Source organism: Phalacrocorax carbo, chromosome 24, assembly GCF_963921805.1.
Source record: "Phalacrocorax carbo chromosome 24, bPhaCar2.1, whole genome shotgun sequence".
NCBI lineage: Eukaryota > Metazoa > Chordata > Aves > Suliformes > Phalacrocoracidae > Phalacrocorax > Phalacrocorax carbo.
This window is the reverse complement of record NC_087536.1, coordinates 7,654,825-7,677,961: the sequence shown is the minus strand read 5'-3', so window position 1 is coordinate 7,677,961 and position 23,137 is coordinate 7,654,825. Positions and strand designations below refer to the sequence as shown.

General features: G+C 55.9%; 1 long non-coding RNA gene across 1 annotated transcript; it reads right to left on the bottom strand.

Annotated features, from left to right (window-relative positions):
- Positions 1-6,032: 6,032 nt before the first annotated feature.
- LOC135317030 (uncharacterized) lies at positions 6,033-9,518 on the bottom strand. The gene is made up of 2 exons (XR_010376176.1): positions 9,166-9,518; positions 6,033-6,261 (listed from the first exon to the last, which is right to left on the bottom strand). It is a non-coding gene; the product is annotated as an uncharacterized LOC135317030 (long non-coding RNA).
- Positions 9,519-23,137: the final 13,619 nt, after the last annotated feature.

Below are 23,137 nucleotides of genomic sequence, written 5' to 3'. Positions count from 1 at the left end.
AGCCTGTGCCAGGGCCTGACCATTCTGTCAGTGAAGAAATGTTTTCTAATACCCAATCTAAACCTCCCCTGGCGCAGCTTGGGGCCGTTTCCTCTCGTGCTGTCACTGGTGACTTGGGAGCAGAGACCAACCCCCCCCTCACTCCAGCCCCTCTCAGGCAGCTGCAGAGAGCGAGAAGGGCTCCCCTCAGCCCCCCCTTCTCCAGGCTAAACCCCACCAGCCCCCCCCAGCCGCCCCCCAGCACACTTGTGCTCCAGACCCTGCCCCAGCCCCGCTGCCCTTCTCTGGACACGCTCCAGCCCCTCCAGGCCCTTCTTGTCCCGAGGGGCCCAAACCTGAGCCCAGCATTCGAGGTGGGGCCTCCCCAGGGCCCAGCACAGGGGCCCCATCCCTGCCCGGCTCCTGCTGGCCACACCAGTGCTGACACAAGCCCGGGGGCTGGTGGCCTCCTTGGCCACCCGGGCACTGCTGGCTCATGCCCAGCCGGCTGTCAGCCAGCACCCCCAGGGCCTTCTCCGCCGGGCACTTCCCAGCCCCTCTGCCCCGTGCCTGGGGCGCTGCCTGGGGTTGGTGTGACCCAAGGGCAGGGCCCGGCACTGGGCCTTGTTAAACCTCACACAAGTGGCCTCGGCCCATGGATCCAGCCTGCCCAGGCCCCTCTGCAGAGCCCTCCTGCCCTCGGGCAGATCGACACTCGCGCCCAACTTGGTGTCACGTGCAAACTCCCTGAGGGTGCCCTCGATCCCCTCGTCCAGATCACTGATGAAGGTATTAAACAAGGCTGGCCCCAAAACTCAGCTCTGTGGAACACCACTTGTGACCAGCTGTCAGCTGGATTTAGCCCCGTTCACCACAACTCTCCGGGCTAGGCCATGTCTTGTTCCTAATTCTATGACTTGTGCAAGTGAGGCTGATCTCTTGCCTTCGGCATTTCTGAGAATCCTTTACTCATCTGGAAGTTGTGAAATCATAGATGATTGGAAGATACTGTTCCAAGGTTCAGAAGTTAGCTAATCAGTGACATGTTTATTTAAACAATTACTGGAAACCATCACTTGGTGAACAAAATGTAAAGGGAAAGCAAAGCATTTGGGATGTTAATTTTCATTACTTGCTTACTGCAGCTGCTCCTTCTCAGTCTGCTGAAGATGATATACAGGAGTTCCCAGGCATCCCAAGGAGGAACGAACTTGAGTGCAGACACGCTGGCTTGGGCCATGCTCCATCCCTACTGGGTCAGTGTCAGAGCAGACCAGAGGGCCTGACCTGCTTCCCATGAACCCGGGCAGCCAGGCTGCTGTGCCGGACGGGGAGGCGTCCCCAGATGTCAGCAAGGCTCATGGAGGGCGGACAGGCTGCCAGGCCATGTGCCGCGGCTGTGCGGGACCTGCCGGACGCTGTGTGGGGCGGGAGGGGGGCTGCTGGGCTCGCTGGTGTGGGGCCAAGCCAGGCTGCGGTGCACCCCCAGCAGGCTGCTCAGACACCGCTCTGCCAGCGTTTGCTTCTCCGTGGAGGCAAACTCCCTTGCTGTCTCGCTTCAAATCATAACGGGACTTGCAGAGAGTGGGCATGACAATCCTGCCTTCCTGGAGCCAAAGCTGTAGGGGAAGAAAGGGATGTATGTGCATGGGTGCCTTCCTTTGCCCAAGTGCCAAAAAGAAAGCGATGCTCATGTTCTTCCTCGCTGAGCAGCAGGGCTTTCACCCATCACTCTGCGGTGGAGTCTGTGGGTCGCAGGCTCGCCGTCTGTGCCCTTCGTGCCATTGCTGCCATTGTACAGATACTTCTTCTCCCTAAACCTCCTTTCTCTTGTGAGAGGGCGACAGAGTTCCCAGCCCTGAGCACTAACGCTGAGCAAAGCAAGAAAAGTGCAAACCGCGGGGATCTCTTAGCTCACAGGTGTCTCAGTTCTCAGCCCCAGTGCTCCCAGTGTCCGGCTGCCTTGGCGCTGGCACGTAATGGCGAGGAGAGCCAAGGTCTGTCTGGTGTCCGGGGCTCTCGTAACCCACAGCACTGCTCTGCCTGATCCATCTCACAGCAGTACTGCTGCCTGCGCCTGGTAAAGGACGGGGCACACCTCCAGAGAGCGAAGCTTTTGGGTAAAGCAGGGGAGTAAGGCCTGGGAGAAAAGATGTCGTTTTGCTGGTTAAATCAGTCTTATGTTTCACCTCCAAAACTCTTGTTCTCTCAGTTGACGGGAGCTCTGTTAATAACTGTCAGTGTGGGTCTGAAACTATTACAAATCGGGAAATAAGTGAAAAATGTCCCATGTTTCAAAACTTGCTGGTGAGGCCCTCTTGAGCACATGTGCGTGAGAGATGCGTTCAGAGGCAAGCCAGCCTGTACGGGTCCTGCAGCGGAGCAGACGTGGAGCGCATTCTGCTGTTCTGAACTGATGTGAGCCAAGAGTTTATTAGGAATTGTTGGTGCACTTGTTGGCTCCTCTGCAAATGGACATGGAGCCGAGTGCCACAAATGCAAAAATGAGTCGACCCACCTCTCTTGAGGAAATGCTCTGTCTTCAGTAGTTCTTGGCATCATCCTGTTTAAAGCACTTTCTGTTTTTTTCTGAATCATTTTCATTCTTGCTGAAAAAAGGAATATGAAAGTTTACAATGCAGTAATAAACTATTATTATTTATTAAATAAGAGGGCCCTGTAAAAAACAGAAGGAGAATTCAGTCCAGATGCTATCTATTGCAAGGGCATTTGAAATTCCAGATGTTGGTAGTAAAATGTGGTCTCTAATTCATGCTCTTAGAGACAGAAAATGCTCCTGGCCAGGTACCCTGGCCCTGCTTAGTGTGGCTCTGTGTTTTTCCACAGGCCGGCCCGTGTTTAGAAGCAGCCGCAGTGTCTAACTGTGGGGTTCAACTTTATGCCTTTGCTGAACATACTTTTGTGCATTTTTATGGCTAAGAGCGAGACTGTAAGCACATCAAATCGATGTTGTACTTGTTTTATGAAGGTAATAAACCAACGGCTTGCAGAACTGGGCAGCTGCGTGTGCAGCAGAGCAAAGGGCTCGGCAGCCCTTGGGTGCAGGCGCTTGCACAGATGTTAGTGGCCAGTGTCGGAACAAGAGTAACAGCAGCATATTCAGGGCTCTTCTGTCCCCTGCTATTCACCGCTTCTTTGCTTTGTGCACCTCAAGCAAGCCTTTTTCTCGAGGTACCATTTCTGTGTGGTACTACCACTAGCGCTCTGGCAGCCCAGAGGGATGCTGATGCCTTTTCAGTCCCAGACCAGCTGAAACATCTCTCCCCCCCCACGCTGTGAGATGGCCTTTCCTGGCTCAGGGCCACAGACCCCGACACGGCTGCGAGAGGAAAATCATTTAATCGTGTTTACCTTCAGTGACGGTGGCCTCTCAGCTCTGCAACTGTTTGGAAAAGTTTGACCTAGACAAGGCTTTTGTCTGTGGCTTTATCTCTAGCTGTAACTACAGTAAATCATCCCATGGGTAAGGGCTGAACGTTCCCAGAGAGCACAGGTTTGCTAAAGACGGGGAAGGCAGGTGCTGTGGTGCAGGTGGTTGCAGTGCGTGGCTCTTGTAGGCGGCCGGCTGATGAGAAAAGATTAGCGTGGAGCATCGGCAGTGCCAGATCAACAGGTCAGAGGCATTTTGATGACAAGGGGAAACGACAGATAATAGGTCTCTCTGGGTGTGGAGGCTACGGAGAAGCCAGACAGCAGACTTGGACTAACCAGGACTAACTTCATTTCCTGTTGACACAGATGGTTTTCGTCCTTACTATGTGTCCCCTAATGCCACCCCTGAATCGAGACAGCAGCCACGCCATGGTGGGCAGGGAACCGACAGCTTCCCTGGACACCTTCTGGTTTTTCATACCTGCCAAAAACCGCTTTGTCTTCCCACAGGATTTATGTAAACTGGTTACAAATTTAGACACGTAGTAATGATAAATCTCAGGCTACATGAGTTCAGCCTTTGCCTGCAGGATCACAGCACCTCAGCTTGTATTCGTTGTTTAAAAATACGACACAGCCGCGGGAGAAAGTGTGTTGCAACACAAGGTGAGCATGTGCCAGGCTCTCCTACATTTGTTGGAGGCAGTGCTGTAAATGTCCTTGAGCTTTCGTCCTCAGCCCTTCCAGGAGGATAAACCTCTGAGCACCCCTCGCCAGGGGAGGAGGGAGCAGGAGGGGACTGTGCTTGGGCCACGTGCTGTGAGCTGGGTCTGCAATGCCGGCGTTTGGAGAGCAGAGCAGACAGTTCGGACCCTCTGGGGACATCCCTTTGCGAACTTCATTTCCTTTAAACTCCCGATGCTGTTTCTAAACTTTGTGCTGGAAGTATGAGGGGAGCTGGATGCCCGAGTGCTTGCACATTGGGTGCATAATAGCTGTACGGTCAGCAAGGTCCGGACTGGCCCTCCCAAGGCCCAGGGGAGATTTTCTGGGAGGCCCTGGGACTCCAAGACCCCTCACCGGGACACCCCAAGCGAGACGTATTGCGCCCAGACCTGGTGGTGCACAGATGCAGTTGCAGCAGGTCCCCCTTCCTGCCAGCAGGTCTCCGGGTACGGGACAGCGGCAGCTTGATCTCAGGGCAGAGTTCCTACTGAGACAGACTTCTCCATGCAATAATTGGGAAATGCTAATGCCTAATGCCCACCCTCCAGGGAATCCCTCTTCAAAGCCCTCGTGGGACTGCGGCAGTGACTCCTCTGGGGAAGCTGCAGCTCCACAGGGGAGTCACTCTCCTAAAGATCACACAGAGTGTCTTTTAAGTGGAAATGACTGGTTTTTTCGCAATGAGGTGGAGCAGAAATAATTAAGCAGGGCCACAGCCATTGTTATCTTGTACCTGATTGCCAGAGTTCAGTCTGGCAGGGATTACTCCATTGTGCTCTTCTGCTAGTTTTTCATTTTCTTTTGCTAAAAAGCTGATAATGTTTGCTCCTTCCATCACAAGGGATATAGAAAACTGTTTTCAGAAGAGCGACTCTTGCACCCCAAGTTGGTCTGTGGAGTTTGTGGGCAAATCAGTCCCAGGAGTGGCTGCAAGGCTAAACAGAGAATATACAGAGGGGTGGCAGACTGGGCCTGTAGGTGTCTGGGTGCCTGTGGAAGGAAGCAGCATGACACCATTTGAAAGATACCTTTTTTCTGTTTGCATTTAACCTTTGTCTTTTTGCTCTTGAAGTGGAAACTGCTCGAATTCATCTGGGAGGCTAGGAAGGCTACTGGGAGGGGATGCATCCAGCAAGGGTGGATATCGCCAACCCTCTCTGGTCATATGCTGAGCACGGCTTGAGAGAGCTGGGTGGCCCAGCCTGGGAGTTTCTAAGACTTCCATGAACCCTACGTTTTTAGCATTTGCAATTTCCCTTTGCACATTGGCCGAGCCGGGCTGCTTCATTCACATCACACCAGAGTCTGGTGCAGCATTGTCCTTCCTCTGCAAGAGGACTTTTGATGGCCAAGATAAATTCAATGCCAGTGAAGAAGCAAGAAACATTAACCCTTAATCCTCAGCTAGGGTGGCCACTGAGCAGTAAGAGGACGCTAGTCAGGGTGGCAGGACTCCCTGTTGCCGGGGGGGGTCTGCAGCTTCCCTCTTGGCTGTCCACGTGTGAGGACCGAGAGAGCCCGGGCTGCATGCTCTCAGGCCCAGGGTCACTTTTTCCAGATCTGCTGCCCCACCAGCATCCAGCAGCAGCTGCCTGAGAGATGCAAGGAGCAGCTGGTGATGGACTACCCTCTATTTTAAGCAAGGAATAAGAACTTAGGCTTGTCCTTCTAGCAAAGCAGTTCAGGGTTTGGATCCCCCTCCACTGTCACAGGTCGATTTCAGCCTTCCCCAAGGAGAAGGGATGGATTCTGTTATGCCTGGCTAAGAGTTGGCACAAGGGCTTGCAGGTGTCAGGATAGCATGGCTGATTCGGATTTGTGAGGCTGCAAGTTACCCCTCTCCCACGGTCTGTAAGTATTTAGAGAAGGAGCAGGTTTCTGATAAAAAAACAGACAAAAATGTATATATACTGAGGTCAGCTGGAAGCAGAAGCTAGATGAACTCAGGCTTTAATGAAAGGGTGATTAACTGTCAAAACAGCTTGCTGGTGGTTGGCAAGCATTCTCCATCACCTCTTGCTCACCTCTTGCCTCCCTGTTTCCAGGCTGAGAGGCCGTAAGTGGTGGGTTGGTGCAGGAGCCCTGCACGGGCTCTCTGGTCTGCAGGAGTTCAACGCCCTTTCATCCCGTCCGGTGCTGAGACTGATGAATCATTTGTTGTCCCTTGTACCACAATTCAACAAGGAAGAAACAGGCATAAGAATGGGTTATTTAGTTTAGTTTGTACCTAATATAATAAGTAGCCTCCATGTTACGCTCTGGACAAAAGCAGCAATTTTGCAATAATATAATACGATAAACAGTGCTGTCACTGTCCCCAAACACACTCTCCAGGGGCACATCTGTGCCGGCTGGCTCCCTGGAAAGTCTCCCACGCCTGTGCCCAGACTGGCAGAGGCCAGGCTTGGCGCAAGCCAGGGAAGGGACACCTTCAAAGGATGCCAATTGCTCAGGCGTCTCCTCTAGGAGAGATACTTGCCATCCTCAAAAGTTGCCAGAAGTCGGCTGGCCGCAGCCACGGCCAGCTGGGCCCCACGAGGCTTTCTGCAGCCAGAGCCAGGCTCAAGCCCGCAGCCCGGATAGGGACCCTTGCTGCCCTCACCGCCTGCCCGCCTCCAGACCACCCTGGTGGGAGATGCAGCCGGGCTGCCTCCCGGTCCCCTGCCCTCGCTCTGCAGCGATGCTGGGCGCTCCCACCTCCTCCTGCCCAGCCACTCCTGTACTCAGCAGCTTGCAGATGTGATAATGACACTCTTAAGGTGCTTAGGGAAGAGATAAAGGGGGGGGGGGGGGGGGGGGGGGAAGAAAAGATAGAAAACAGGCTAAGCAGTGAGCTGCTGTAGAAACCTTGATATTGGCTGCTGATGATCTTGCCTCACCCTTCTGTCCCCCACCCCCTCCCACAGGAACAGCCTGAACTAATTAACCCTCTAGCACTCCATAATGAAGGCTAATAAACACCTAATGGGTTTGCTTGAACAAACAACCTCGGCACAGGCCATAGGAAACCCCCAGTCCCGCGGTGTGGTGGGGGGGGGAAGAGCAGGGCAGGCAGGGCTGGGGCTGCGCAGCTGAGCTCCCCCAGCCCCGTCCCGCCGCGGCGGCTCGCAGCCCGGCCCCCTGCTCCCGCCGGGCTCCGGCCGGGGGAGGGGGTTCCTGGGCCCCGGCTGTCAGCTGGGAGGCTGCCAGCCCTGCAGCTGCTCCGCTCGCCAGCCGTGCCCGGTCACGGTTTCCCCGCTTGCCTCCCTAGCGCCCGCGGCTTTCTCCCGACGCGGTCCTTGCGGGGCGCGGGCGCGGGGCGCGGGGCGCGGGCGCGGGGCGCGGGCGCGGGGCGCGGGGCGCGGGGCGCGGGCGCGGGCGCGGGGCGCGGGGCGCGGGGCGCGGGCGCGGGGCGCGGGGCGCGGGCGCGGGGCGCGGGCGCGGGGCGCGCTCCCCCCGCGGCGGGGGGCGGCCAGCTCGCCTTTGTCGGCAGGGCCCCCGCTGCTGGCGCGCGCGCGGCCGCGCGGCCGGCCCTCCCCGCTCTGCCCCGCGCAGCGGCTCCCGCGGCCGCGCGTGCCCGCGGGCGCCGCCCGGCGCGAGCTGCAGCAGCCCCGCGGCGCCGCTCGGGTGTTGCCCCTCCTCTGCGGGCCCGGCTCGGAAACGCGGTGAAAACAAACCGGGCTCGTTCCTCCCGCGAACGCCGCGGTCCGTCCCCAGCCCGCTGCAGCTGGCTTTGTGCGGTGCTACGAGCCCAAGCTCTGGAGGAAACCCGCTCAGGAATATTCTGCTTAAAATACTGTGCCAGATGGGCTGCGTTTTCCTAACCTTTAGCTGTTTCCAATGTGCAAACAGTTAAGCTCATAATGTTAACGTTTTCTCAGATGTTTTATGTGCGTATAAAATATTCTCAAAGAATGTGCTTTTGAATGCGAGGTTTTATCCAATTACAATTTTACTAGAGTTTATAAAAACATAAAAATATCGTGTTTTTTCAGGGTGTCTGAGAGTTTATAAAAACATAGAAATATGGTTTTTTTTCAGGGTGTCTGAGATGCGGCTGGCCTTCGTAGTAAACTGTGAAGCTCTTGCAGTGGAATGTAACTGCGACGACATGGGACGTGTCTCTCGAAATATTATGATTAGGTAAATGCGCTAATTCCTCAGTCCCGTACCTGGTCACCTCTGAAAACAAGTTAACATAGGGACAGTTAATAAAAAATGCATTCCATCCCTGCACCAAAATCTTCGTTTGCTTTCTGTCAGGGGCTAAAGGCTTGGCTGCTGCAAACATGAATGGATTTGAATCAGGTACTAAAAATACAACTTAAGAGCTCAGGGCAACTCTTCAATGGACTCAGTTGCTTAGCTTGTCTCCCAGCAAGTGTGAGAACAGATCGCTCTCATCCTGCATGGCGACTTGTAGGCAGGCTTACTGGAGATGTTAAGTGAGAATAGATTTCTTCCCTGGCTTAACTGAAAATCTGAATCAAGAAAGGAGATAAATGGAATTTAATGGATGTTCGTTTAAAGACATCCACTGTTGTCCTTTTGGAACAGAAAAGATGGCAAGCGCTGTAGTCACTGGGAGCTGCTAGGTTTGCCACGTGAACGTGAAAGCGAAGCGTGGAAATGGATCATGTCATCTGTCCATTTCTGAAAGATCCATGTACCGAGTTACAGCATTTTATGGTTCCATGCGCAAGTAGTTCATAATTTTAACAGGCTTATTCCTACTCAAAGATGGTGAATTAGAATAAGCCTGTTAAAATTATATAGCAAGCGTCCATGAAATCATAAAGAAAGGTAGTAAATTACTCTGTTAAAGAGTGAGAACCCGGCTCTGTCCCCACGCTGCACACCATCAGCTGACCCGAAGTAGCTCAGCCCCTTCCAGCAAACCCATGGTGCTTTTGAGGGCTGCACCTTCAGAACCCATCCTTGCCTGCACCGCCGCTGCAGGCAGAGGGAAGGGAAACCCTGTCTTGCGCTCGCACCGAGCCCGGGCCTTTCAGCCCGACACCCCCCGAAGGTCACGCAGCAGCGTATTTGCAAGTTGGGAAACTTAAACGGTCGTGTTTGCTCACCCACCTCCAAGGAAAACAGCGATGCGTAAAGCCAGGGGGTCTGGAGAGCCCACCTGCCCGTACCTCTGTCTCGTGGTGGTGGTTTTCAGCCCACCCCAGGCCCCCAGTGCCGCAGTGATGGCTTCAAGGCCACCGAAACGGGGCGGGAGCTTGTTGCCTGCTCTGGGGAGAGGTCAGGGAGCTGGCGGAGGCAAAGTGCCTCAGGGGAGTGAGCAGAGGTCAGCGAAGCAAATCCACGCAGCCCCTCGGCCCCGCTCGGGTCCCAGGTGCCACAGGGGGGTTCCCGGCCCCGCTCCGGGAGGTTTTCCCGTGGGATGGGTGCTGTGGGCAGCCAGGCTCCTGCCCCGGCGCTGCCTGGGGAAGGTAATCTGAACCTGTACCGGTGGGTATCTCGCTCAGTGTTTACAAAGAAAAAACAAACGCAAAGAACAGGATTGCATTTGTTATTTGTAAGTCAAACCAGCTGCGATCTGAAGGCTGTATATCCTGCCTCTGAGAAACACCCAACGTCACTGCTGCCTGCAGATGCTTTTCTCCTTGCGTCACCGCAGGCTGGGCTTCCCTTGCTCTAACCCCCCGGTGTCTGGGCATCGCCGGACCCCGGAGGGAGCGCTACTGTGGCGACCTGCTCTGGGAGCAGCTCAGAGGAAGGGGAGGCTGCCAGGGCCTGCCTGCAGATGAGCTGGGACCCCAAAAGCCCGAGGCTCAGAAAAGCCCGGCTGACTTCGGCACTGACCCTAACCCTGCTCTGGCAGGGATCTCTCCAGGAAAAGCCAGTGATAACGTGCTGACTCCTCGGCCAAGAGTGCCTGGGCGCTGCCGGGCACCCTCTGCAGCCGCTCCGGTGCGCGGGGTGCTCATGGCGAAGGTCCTGCGGTCCCCCTCATCTCCTGCCAAGACCCCTGGCTAAAGCTGAGATACCAGAGGGTCACTAAGTCCTCGCTGTTAATGAGCACAGGGTTTTCCAGCCTGATGTGACCAAATGCAGAAAGTCATGGGCTCGTGGAGGAGTCAGAAGGACTTTGAAACAAAGAGGCTTTCAGGCCACCTAATGCAGTAGAGATCCAAGAGGACAAATCGAATTTACAGGCATAGCTTAGATTGGGAGATATGCTCGCAAAGCCAATTTGTTTCATTTTATAGGCTTGAAGGATTCTAAGTCAGGGCTCCCTGTATGGTTTGAATTAGGTTTGGATAGCGGTATTCTGGAAAGCTAGATCTGGAGAAGTTTTCACTCAGGGGGTTTGTAATTGAGTAGGGGCCATCGAGCATTTCTGCAATGCTTTCAGGGAAAATATTTCATGTCTGCCCAAAAAAGAAGCTTCCGCATGGTTGAGAAAATTATGAATACCTGAAGATTGAGGTACCTCTTTTGTACTAAATATTTAGGAATAAGATTTCACATGTGTATCAACGGAGAAAGCGGGAATTTCAAAAGGTGCTGCTTTAAAAAGAAAAAAAAGAAGGAAGCTCTAAGTAGCACAAAAAAATACTTTAGTTTTCCTGTACCAGTTTGTATCTGTGCTATTAACAAGGTTATCAGTTTCATTGTCTGTGACTGTGCAAAACATGAAAGCTGTAGGGAGTGGCTGGGTGAAACCTCAGCTGTGAAAAAGCCTTATTGGGCAGGCTGCAGGGCCCACCAGGGGAGATGCTCCCCAGGCCGTATGAAGGGCGCAGCCACTTTATTCTGAAGTCTCTGAGGGACTTTGTTTTGGCTGCTCCCGTCTCTGCGCCACGCAGCCACCGTCCCAGAAACAGACCCTCTACCAGGTCATACAGCAAAAATACGGTGTGGTAGTGCAACGCCCCAAAGCTTTTCAGTTTTGGCCCTTCTCCCTTACGTTCTTCGCACGTCAGGGTGACTCAGCTCCGCTGCCGTCGTGGCTCCCGGGGAACGGGGCTGCTGCTCTGCCCGTGGATCCCCAGCGCACCCTGTACCGCGGGACCCGCCGCATCCGAGGCGTCGGCACGAGCCGCACACAGACCCGGTGGCAGCTCGCGGCCGTTTGGTTTCCACCATCTCCCTCGAGTCCCTCTGAGCTGCGGCAGCATTCCCTCCTCCTGTCGCCTGTAAGGAAGGACACTCCCGGCGTCCCGGAGCATTCATGAGGGGCCACAGTGCTTTGGTGGTGCTCTGCAGAGGGGCTTGACCACAGGGCTTGGGGCTGGCGGGTCTGTGTCCTGACAGCATCGCCCAGGCTCAGGCGAGCCCACGGAGATGCTCCCAGAGCCCCTCCCCGAGCCAGGACCGCCTGCGTGTGCCACCTCGGGCGGCTCGGCCATGCGACTCGAGCGACCAGCATCTTCCTCCTGGGCTGGTGGGAATCCGTTCCACCCTTTCTCCAATGCGAGGAGCCACCATGGCTCCCAAGCCCGCGAGTTCTGGGGTGCATTTTGTGCCCTGCAAGCCGAAAGCAGCAAGAAGACCATTTCAGGAGAGGGATTAGCTCCTGGCTCCCACTGCTGGGCTCAGATGCCAGAAAAGTTCCCGGGGAAGTAGCACAATCTTTGTTTGGTCATTAAAGCAGAAAAAGAGAGAGGGAATCTTAGGAAATGCTTGAAACGATTAGGTGATCTTAACTCTAAGGAGCTAAACAAATGCAAAGCAATTCCCCCCCCAGCCCCTCGTGCTGCTGTAGAATGTAATCTCATTTCTAAACACACAATTACAGAAAATGAAAAGAAAAGAATAATTAATTTCTGCTTCCTCATGCAAATCCTCTGACCAATCATTTAGGGATCAGGGGCAATTCAGCTTCTTGTGCAAATTCCAAACTGAAGGCCTGAAAAAAGCAAGTGAATGGATTTACTTTTCTAAGAACCAGAATTAACAAAGGTTCCATTTTCCATGGTTATGTGCCTGGCCAGACAGCCCTTGCTGACAAGCTCTCAAAAAACATGTGTTGGCCTGTTGAAAAGGCCCCAGTGTTGACTGACAGACAATTGAAGTGACAAATTGTTTCATTGTACTTGGCAGGGAGAGCGCTGTATTAGATAATTATGGCGAGGAGGGAAGCGACAGGTCACAGGTCAGAAGACACGTCTGACCCTGTTTTCTGAAAGCCCTGAAAGGAGCCCACGCCCAGGAGAGCAGCGTGACGCTGCCGGCGGTTTCTCCTTCCGTTGTGATGATTAAGAGCTAACGAAGATGGGGCAGGGACGGGCTTGCTCCCTGCTCACCCCAGCCCTGGCTCCCGGGAAGCGGGTGCCAGGGCTCGGCGGCGGCTCGGTGCCATGTGCCGGCACGCGGTGCCGCGAGGGTGAGCCCTCCCGCGGCGCCCGCTGCCCCTCGCCGGCTCCGGCCGTGCCCGATGCATCGCCCGGCTGCCTTCGGCAAGGGCAGGCGGCCGCTGCTGCCTGAGCGTGCGCGGCTGTGCTGGTGCAGTCCTGGCGAGGGCTCCGGCCGACCGCCCTGAGGCGGGCGGTGGTCCCTGGCGCAGCACCGCCTGTACTTCGGGGTCGGCACAGGCGAGAAGGTGAGGATCCCATGGGAGAACAGAAAGTGTCAATGGCTGAACCAGGCTGAGGAACGTGGTCCTTGGCTATGCCGTCTCACCGCTGCGCCCCAGCACCTTCGCTTTCGACCAGTGGTTTTAGCATTTTGAGGTGCAGCACCTCCCTAGGCAGGCATCACTGCAGTCGGCAAAGGCTGCAGCAGAAACGCCGTTAACATCACTTTAAATCGGGACTAACAGCTACTGAGCCCGTGCAGGGCAGGTCTGCCCCGGTGCTCCGAGCTCTGCCCGGTGCCAGCCTGCCCGGCAGCGTCAGCCGCTGCCTGTGCGAACGCAGCGGCTGCACGAGCGCCTTTTGGGCAGCACCGGACCCATTTGCACTGACAACCCGTGAGCATCTCGGCAGGTCCGTGTCTTGAATTGGCAGCAAAACGCACAATGTCCAGCTCTGAATCCCATCCCAGGCGGACCTCGCTTGGGCATGGACACCTTCCCCCTCCAGCCCGTACAGCTCAGCCTGCAAACGCCAGCAGGACTAACCCACGCTCGCGGGGGCCTGGTTTTTTGCTGGCTGCAAGAGTACAACTAATAATTATTGAAGCCTCTCTCCCACCATAGAAATGAAATATGGCAAGGAATCGCAGCACAGCTACTCCATTGAGAGCGCTGCTCAACTGGGTAATACCAATAATTCAAAACAGATGAGCCAAAGGCTCGAACACTATAGACTTAGTATCCCGATCTGCCCTGACCCCTGGAACTCGCTGAAAGTTACCTTGAGACTCGCCAGAGCTCTTTGTAACTTCTGTGAGGGTTATTTATTGCAAAGTCATGAATATTTGTTATGGATTTTCTCCATCAATCTACAAAATGAATTAGGTTAGAAAAAATTTATGTACTTGGGTTTTGGGCATGTGTTTCTCAGGCAGGGGAGAAAAAGTAGGATCTCCATTGTGCAGAGGATGGGCTGCTGCGGAGCTTTGGGCTCTGCTGCCTGTGTTAATTAGTTCCCTTCCGCAAAAGGTTTAAAATGCACAGTACAGTTGAGAAGGGGGGGAGGGAGGGAAGAGGTTCTTCTTTAAATCTCTCTTAAAATCTTCCATAAAATTATTTATGGGGGAAGGAAAAGTCTATTTCCCTCTCCTCCCTCCCGGATGCCCTGCCAGCCCTTTAAAAACCTGAAATTCAGGGGCGGTTGTGCCCCAGGGAATCAACCTCAAGCCAACATCTCCCAGTCTCAGAAGCCGGCCCCAGCCCCAGCTGGGTGCAACAGGGGTGGAGGGAGAGCGCCCGGCCTCTTCCCTTCCCACCCCAAGGCACAGCTGCCGCGGGGCAAAGCTGCCACGTTTTCCCACCCCTTCAAGAGAGGACCGACAGCAGGGGTGCTCCTGCCCCGCAGGCGCTTTTCTGGGAAATTAAAAAGTTTTGATTCGGGAAAGTGCTTAAGCAAGACCTTAACGTCAAGGATGCTCCGAAGTTCCCCGGTGCGGTGCGATGTAGGGAGCGGTGGATGTTGCACCCGGGTGGCCGAGCGGGGTCACAGTGGGAAGCGGAGCAGGTCCCGTGGCTCTGCCCCAGGGTAGCTGGGGTCAGCAGGGTGGGAGGAGAGCGTGGGTGCAGGGGGGCGAGCCAGGCAGTCCTTCGTCCTCCTCGTGCTCCTGCCTGGCTGCAGAGAGCAGCTGAATGCATTGCATTGTCTGGGGCGGCTTCTCCACCTCCAGGGCCTGGTGCAGTCGTGGGCGCTGCGGGATCCTCCTCACCAGCTCCGAGTGGCACAAGGGACCTGCCTGCTTTGTGGTGCCTGGTGTTTCTGCTCTGCCACCCCTGCAGCCCTCGAGATTCTGGGTTTGCCAGAAAATGGCAGCTTGGCATGTACCAGAGCTGAAGTGAAGTGAAATACACTTTTTTTTCCTCTTCATGACTCAGGGGCTGTGTTTCTTCTTTGCATTAGTTTTACAGGAACCCCAGAAAATCCCTGAAGACCCCACAGGATCCCACAAATCATGCCGACACTCTTAAGCTGTTTGCACTCGGGCTAATGAGCTGCTATTTTAAGAGGTTATTGCTAACAATTAAATCTGACTGCATTTTTTGGTTGTTGTTTTAGAATTGTTTGTAGCAGCTGTGCTTGTCCCTATGTAATTTCAACAAGCCCAGGAGGGAATCTGCCTCAATTCTCTGTGCTGGCTTTTCCCGGTCCCCACGTCGCCCGGTGTCCGTCAGCACGGGCTAGGATAGGGAATTGGTACTTTGCCTGCAGGAGTGACCCGGGCAGGGTGGAAGCTGGCTAAATGCTTCACCTGGCCGTGTTCCCCTGCTCGTAGTGGGATGACAGCAGGGAACTCTCTCCTGCTTGCCTTCTGGGTTGCCTTTTCCAAGCTGCCCTCAGGGACTCTCCTCCCCTCCTCCTGCCTTCGCTCTGTGGCGATTCCCGCTTCCCTCACGTGCCTTCCACCGCCTGCAGCTGCCCCGGCCCCGGCAGATGCCCGCTGGCCCTGCGAACGCGGACCCCCTGCGAACGCGGACCCCCTGCGAACGCGGACCCGTGCTGCACCGGGGAGGGCTGGGCTGTGCTCGCAGCAGGTTGTGGGAGCTGCCCCGCAAGCTGGACGCAGCGCCTTGCCCTGCAGCGCGCCAGGTTTTTACTGCTCCCCCTGCTTTTCTGAGCCCTGTCTCTAGCTGGGAGCTGCCCCTGCACCCTCATTTTGCTCAACAGCCCGCTGTGAGTGCAGGATCCTGCACCTCCTTTTCAACTGCTGCGAAGTGACCGCAGCCTGTGTGTCCCTATGGCGATTCACGGCAAGTCCTGCTCTCCCATGTCTGTCTGTCCAGCCACCCAAAAGCTCTTGAAAAGGTTTGCATGAATGAGCTGATCTAGCTTTGTTTCTGCTCCCATGGTTTGCCCTTTACCCTCTGGCCTTTGCCCAGCTCTGTGGCCAGGGGAGTGAGGGTTTGGCCACAGATCACTGCACAGCTGGCCAGATGCTCTCACAGAAGCACAATGAGCCGTGGCGGGGGCTCGCAGCTCCTCCCGCTCCCCGGCCCCGGGCACTGGCATGCTTGGTAAAACACCAAGCGCAGCACTTTTCTCCCACTGCAAGGAAGGCTTCAGTGCGGGCGCTATGCGTGGGCTGGGCGCGATGCTGCCCCACTGCCAGGGGAGATGGGTGCTGCTCCCCCCCGCATTCTTGGCGCCGGGCCCCTTCTCCATCCTGCTTTTCTTTCACTGTGCCTGTGCTGACGCAGCAAACCCGAGGCCCTGCCAGCCCTGTCTTGCACTCCCTGGTGTGAGCCCTTGGTGCCAGGGTGGATCTGGCAGCTCTCAGCCGGCGTCGGGGGGACGGAGCCTGTGCTCTCGTGCAGTTTGGGTCTGACGGGACATTTGTGTGTGTTCCTGGGCTGATGTGTGGCTGCAGGCAGAGAAGAGCTGTCCTCTTGGACCTTTATCTTGCCTGCTGGTGAGGCTCCAGGGGCTTGGTCTGCCCGCAGTGTCTCCCGTTGCAGGATTACTCTCTCGATGCTTCTCACGTCTCCCTTGCCCCGCTGAGCTCTGCCCGCCGGCCCAGCCTGAAGCCGGCTGGGGCACTGGCCAGTGCCGAGGAGTTGAGTGCCCTGCGTGCGGGCACCGGTGACCGCCTGCCGTCCGGCCAGCTTGCTGGAAGGCAGCTGACAGGCTGGTGAAGGCACTCCTGATTGCCTTCTCTTCTCTCGTGAGCATCCCTAGGAAGAAACAGCCTCCTCTCTCATTTCTCACCCATTGCGTAGCTAGCTGGGACTCTGTCCTGTGCAGGTGAGACCACTTTTCCTTCTTGTAGGTAAGGTACAGATCAGCCGGGTGTGCCAAAGACCTGAGTGGGGTTTTTGTGTAGGTGTGCGTCCAACGGCACCCAGATCACAGTGACAACCCAGGCTACATGTGTAAATCTGGGTATGTGCGTGGCTGGTTGCTCAGGCACGTGCGTGCACGCCTGCCCGCGGGCTCGCAGACGCCACAGAAAGCAGGCTCTGGAGCAGATGATTCTGTGCTGGGTAACATAGTAGTGGAAAAAGTTGACAGAGGGAGCATGACACCGGGAGCTATTTGTTCAATCAATGATTTACCAGATGTGTACACTGTACTAAAGGCTTGTAAACATACTTTAATGGCCAGCTGTAAATCCAGGCAGTAGCGGTGCCAGCTTCATCTCCATCGGACGTGTTTCAGGAGCAGCAGTGTAAGGGCTCTGAATCACACTGTTATAGGCTCTGTCAGCTCTGCAATTGTGCATGTAAATCAAAGAACCAATGTCCTTAGGTCAAAATTATTTGAATGTCAGGAAAGGTTTTATGACCAGCAGCTTTTCCTTTTCTGGGTTCCCTGCAGTTTCTTGTCTTCCACAAACGGCATCTCCAGAACACTGGGTTTCCGTCCCAGTGCCGCAAGTGCGTGGCTGTGTTTTCACTGACTATGTTGGAAGTCTCTTTTGTTAATCACTGAAGCAAAGCGTCATTAGTGAGAAGTGCAGCGTGTACACAAAGAGGAACTTGCCAAATTACTAATAAGCAGAAACTCCATCCATCTTAATGAGACAGGGTTAAGAAAATAGCAACCTAGAATATACACAATGGAGCCTTTCCACGCTGTTTATTTATTCATGTTAGAAAGTAGTTCACAACTCCATCTCTGGTGCTGCTCAGAGGTTGTCGCATGGTTTTCAAACCACAGGCTCTTGCCTGCTTATGCTCTTGCAAATTATTAAGCGTGAGAAGATAAATAAGTGGATGCATGGCTCAAAAAATTATTAGAAGGGAGATAAATACCTGGCCTCCAAACAAATGAAACGGCACAACAAAATGCTGGTTCCAGGCTCTCTTCACTGCTAGGCAAGTCAGGTTTGCACTGGGCAGCCGGTGAAGAGAGTGCACAGCTCGTGGCAGGGCTAGAAGTCGTCCCTGCAGGCTGGGGAAGGGACGCTGCGCAGCGCTGGTTGTACAGGGCTGGTCAGGCCGCGCCAGGCGCGGGCGGCCGGCGTTCCTGGGGTGCTGCCGCGCGGCCAGCTCCAGGCTTGCACTCTGGACACCTGCACCAGTGCCATCTGCACTTCGTTACGCAGCACGGAGGAGGGCTGGGAAGAAGCAGAGAGGGGCTTTAATTTGGGGAAAGTCAGGGAAAAATTACAAACACGTTTATTTTCTGGTTTTTGTTATGGAGGGTCCAAAGAACTCCCAGAAACCCAAGCCAAGAGCCCGGCTCTCCTTCAAGGCTGAGACACCCGGTGAGCTCTCGGACGCCCAGATAATTCATGTACGTGCCTGGTGACCGCCGTGGGTGCCTGTTAAGGAGCCTGTGGTCCCCCTGGGGTTTGGTCTGCCAGGTCTGCAAGACCAAAGGAAGAGCCGTGACGGGCTGGTCCCTCTGTGATTCCTGCTGATGTTGCAGGCTTCATCTGCTGGAGAGGACCCCTCCATGCACAGCACTGCGGGGAGCTGCTGCCCAACTGCTGTGTGCAGAGCAGATCTCGGCGATCTCTGGTGATTTGGGAGTGTGGCAGGCTGGTTCCTTGGAGAGAGGATTGCCACAGAGCAAGAGGCATGAAGAGACGTTTCCTTGTGCTGGGCAGGTCTCCAGCTCTCTTCCTTGGTCCTTGCCAAAGCAGCCGAGGGTCCCTGTGTGCTCCATCACCCCGGGGCTGCTCCTGGGCTGAGGCCCCCATCACATCGGCCTGGCGGTGTGATTTATAGCTCCCTGGTGACTTGCAGCACTTCCCCAGGTTACTCTGGCAACACAGAAGGGGTTTGCACCCACACCGAGGTGCCTGCACACCTGTGCTCCCCAGCCACATTTTTCTTTTGTTGGGTAAGAAATTACTTGCAGCGCATTTCACGCAAGCAGCTCAGCTGCTGGCTATTTTATTGAACACCAGCACTCGCTGTATGTTATTCAGGCAAACTTTATATATGCTACAGACCCGCTCAGCGGCCTGCACCTGGTCCAGGGCAAAGCTGAGCCTCATAGAGAAGAATGTGCTGTAATGCAGCAAGTTATTACAGGATAAATATTTATAAGCCCCTGTAAATATTTGCCATCAGTTCCCTCCTGGGACTAGGGGCAGACGGTCAGAGTTTCAGCACTGCTGAAGGCATTAGCTGTTGTAGTTCTTTATATGTTATCTCAGCTAGTAAACCTTTTGTTGATTGTGTTTAGTTATAGCATTTAATGGTGCTAATTTCACACTAACAGGAGACATCGGCTGGAATTGTTGCACGCCTTGATCCTGGCCCTGCTGCGGGCTGGCTCTTGGTGTAAGCATCCTCTGCAGCCCAGGCGGTGCCGGGCACCAGGCTGGGGCGGCGGAGTGGGTCGCCACAGCTGCAAAACCTCCCCGTATAGATTCCCACGTTGCAGGGCAAGGGAGTGTTTCTGGCTGCATCAGTGTTATTGGAACCTCAGAGCTATCCGCTGAGAAAACTGTAAAACAAACACGGCAAAACTAACATCCTTCTCGGCAGGCTGACCCCGGCAGAGGGGCTATCAGCTCTCAGCTGGCTGCGGGGGCGCCTAATCTAAAGCAAATATTCCCTGGGGGGTGTCCAGGAGCTGTCCTGCTGCAGGGGGTGGCATGGGAGCCGCTGCAGGGTGGCACAGTGGGCTCCCCGTGTGGGGACGTGGGGGGTGGGCTGCCCCCACCAGTGCTTTCTGTCCCGTCCTTGGCAGGGCACAGGCACCGCGGGGCACTGCAAGCCCTGGCATGGAGCAGCTGTCGATGGTCTTCGTGCCACTCCGCCTGGGGCAGGGAGAGCGGATGGCTGTGGCCGGTCGGGCTCACCTCCCCCATCACTGGCTGCCTCTGCTGGGGCTGGGACCGGGCTAGCACAGCGGTGGGAAACCGGGGGAAAAATGCCAGGGCAGGCAAGGCCATGACTCCTCCATGCCCTCAAATGCAGCAGTAAAACAATGGGCCCTGGGCAATAGCGCTTGCTGGATTGTTGCATGGGACTATTTGGGGGCTCCAGTTTGCTGCTCATGCACGAAAGCCAGTCATTTGGCAAAAATCAGCTCAGTTAGCAGGCATTGTTCGTAAAGAGCCAGGGGCTGAATGGGCTCAGGGCTAATATATTCTATTATCCCACGCCTGCCCGTTTCCCCGGGGCGGTGCGGAGGGAAGGGCGCATTCCAGCGCCGGGCGGCCGGGGCAGAGCGTGCCCTGCTGGCCCCACGGCGCTGCCCGGCGGGCAACGCGGCCGGGGAGGCCGGGAAGGGGCGGGAGGGCACTGCTGCCGCCGGGCGACGGGGGTGTCAACGGCGCGGGAGCGCGTCGGCCTCCAGCCATCCCTTCGACGCCGAGTGCCTGCCACGGGTGGATGCGGGGGGGAGCAGCTGCCCCGAGCAGAGGAAGCTGCGGTGGGGGGCAGAGCGCGTGGTCCCGCAGGCTGCGGGGACGAACAATGGAGCCAGAAATAAGCACGGTTAATTGGGCTGGGCTTTTCAAAGGGTAGCAGCGGACGGGATAGCCGAAATCGTGCGTGTTCCAAAGCATCTCATTATTCAATAAGAGTATGCTAGCCCCTGTGGGAGAGGCAACAATAAATGGCTATAAAGCAAAGTTAAATGATGACATTAGAGGCTATGCAGAGATTTAAGAAGCAGTGGGCTACATAATCATGAATGGAAACGGCTGCACAGGCTTCACTCAGAAAAGTTAATGCCCAATTTGGAAGGGGTTTGTTGGAAGAGCAGCCCTTCTCGGGAAGCTGCTATTTAAGAGGCCTTATACAGAGTATTAGGCAATTTAGTGGTCTAGACCAGAGCTGTTGGGTTTTTTTCTTTTTTCTTTTTTTCTTTTTTTTTTAAGAAAAAATGTTTTGCTGGGCAATTGTTTTTCAGTTCACAATTCACCTTGGGTTTCCATACAGGTGCTGCTGCTCTGAATGTGGGCGTCAGGTACAGAAGAGAGAAAGGAGCCAGCAAAGACCTTCTCCAGGCTGAGTTTAAGAACTGTCCAGGCTTTGAGTGTGGGTGGATTTAGCAGCCAAGGCATGCCATCTTGTAGCTTTCCCGTGTGGATCAAGAGCGCTGAACTGTGGGGGGCAGCCCTTTTTGCTCAGGGACCCCTGACAGTGGCAGGGTTGCAGCCAGCCCAGTAGTCAGTGTGGGATGCTCCAGGTACCTGGTGGCACATGTCTCTGGAGTGACCGTGACAGGACATTTACCTTGCCCCACGTGGTATTGGCTGACCTGGGGATAACCAAAATCCTGACTGTAGTTTTATCGCAGTGTTACTCCTGTTGCCTTTGGGGACCTCCCCAGCTTTCAAACAAGGGTCTCCTACATCCCAACCTTGCCTGCCTAGCTATGATGTTTCTGTCACAGTGCTCAGCCTGGAATAGAAAGATTACAGCACGGCCAGGTAAAACATGCCCATTGCCACTCTGAAAAGGATTGGCCCTGAGACTTCCTTATGACCTTGCAATCAAAAACAGAGAGTTACTTGGACAATTTGGTTCTGAGTGCCCCGGATGAGCAGGGGTCATGTTCCGGACCAGAGACTCGTACCTGAGGATGTAACACTTGGGTGCAAATAAAGATTCTTGAGAGCAATTCAGCCCAACAGCCCTCGAGCAGATCAGTGCCCTGTTCTGTGTGCCACATTACAGCATGCTACTGGGACACTGCGGTATTTTCTACATCCTCAAAATGAGGTGTTTCAGTGCTTCTAAACTGATTTTGGTAAAAACAATTCCTAGAGTGTCAGAATTTCCCAAGGGATGAGAAATCCATTTTGCAGCTGTTTCTTGGTGCAAACAGTGATCAGCGCTCTGCTACCATTTCCTGAGCCCAAGCAGCAGGAGAGGGCCTGCTCCATCCAATTGCCTCTTTCATTCAGCTACTGGCACCTTATGGCAAAGATTTCTCTTGTTTACTGCTGAATTCTCCACTTCATTAGTGGTGCTAACTGGCTTCTCTCTTCTGTTGGCCCTCAGGTGAAAGTGGCTCTTTCACGCTTCCAGGCTGCAGAGCCTCTTCCATTTACCTCTCAATGAGCTGTAGTTCCTGTATTAAATAGCACAAGCTTTTCAAGCAAAAGGCAGCGGCAGTAACGGGAGCTTTGTATGAGTCTGGAGGAGGGAGGTAAGGAGAGGTCCCTCGGATGTGGACGCGTGGGCACACGGAGGGCAGAGCTGCTCGATGGCCAGACCTGGTGCACATGGGGACTGAGACAGCTCCCTCTGCTTGGCTTGTGCCACAGAGTGGCTGTAGGACTCCATGCCTGCACTGGCACCTGGGTGGGTTCACGGCCTCTGTCCTCAACGTGTCCAGCTCCGGGCTTCAGAGGGCAGCAAGTCTTTGCAAGCCCTCGGGAGCACAGCAGCCTGTGCCTGCCTGCTCTGGGGAACAGGGCTGTCCCGCGCTCCTGTCCCATCTCCCCAGCAGAGCCATGCCATGCCAAGCATCTCCCGCTTGACTGCAAGCAGGATGCATGGCTGTGGCTGCAAGCTGTCAGCCCTGCTGTGGTCTAGCTCCCGCTCCGGGAAGCTGCGGAGAAGCTGCCAGGAGCAGTCGCTCCACAGGGCTCGGGACCTGTGGCAGGCAGCACTACTGGTCTGCTTTACACGTGTCCTTTTCTTGCACGGGGCACTGAGGTACTGGCACTGCTGCTGGGGAACAGTGGATGCTGCTGTTGCACGGCATCTGCTTCCCTGGCAGGACTGGAGCCAGGTTTCCCAGGCGCGATACCTCTTTAAGAAAAAACAGACCGACTCTTTCTCTCCCGGTGGGTTTTGTTTGTTTTTTTTTTTTTTTTTTTTTTGCAAATACCGTAGTTTTTGTTGGAATTTGTCCACAGGGAAATGAGGTCCGCATGGTCCAGTCCAGGTTCTCACAAACATCTGCAACCTTGGAATAGCTGCTCAGGAGCGCCCAGGCCTCCCGGAGCTGCCCGGGCTCCGGCGCCCGGGGTGCCAGGCGGCGGGTGGGGGGCTCCCTGCCATGGCCCCGCCAGGCTCCAGCCGCCCACGGGGGAAGCAGCCGCGCGGGGCTATGGGGTGCGCTCACGCGCCCAAGCCCGGGGCTCTCCCGGTGCCCCCCAGCTCCCGCCGGCCGCCCAAGGCCCCTTCCCGGCACCCCGTCGGGGCAGGGCTCGGCGGCCCCTCTCCCGCCCGCATCCCGCGCTGCAGGTGGCGCGGGGAAGCGCCCGCTCTGCTGCCGGGACGTCGCCGGGCGCTGCGGGGCCGCCGGTGCCCGCCGCGGGCCGCCCCCGGTTGCGGAGCTGCGGACCGGCCCGCCGAGGCGCGGCGCCGTCGGGGCCCGCCCGGGCGGGCGCGGGGGCGGGGGCGGGCCGGGCCGGGCGGAGCGGGATTGGCTCCCGGGGCCGCTGATTGACACCGGCGGGCGAGCGCGCGGCGGGCGGCGCCGCCCTGATTGGCTGCCGGGCGCTCACAAACCCGCGGCGCGGCGCGGCGGGGCCAGAGCGGGGCCGGGGCCGGGGCGGCGGCGGGAGCGGCGGCGGGGAGCGGGCGGGCGGCGGGGCTCGGGTCGCG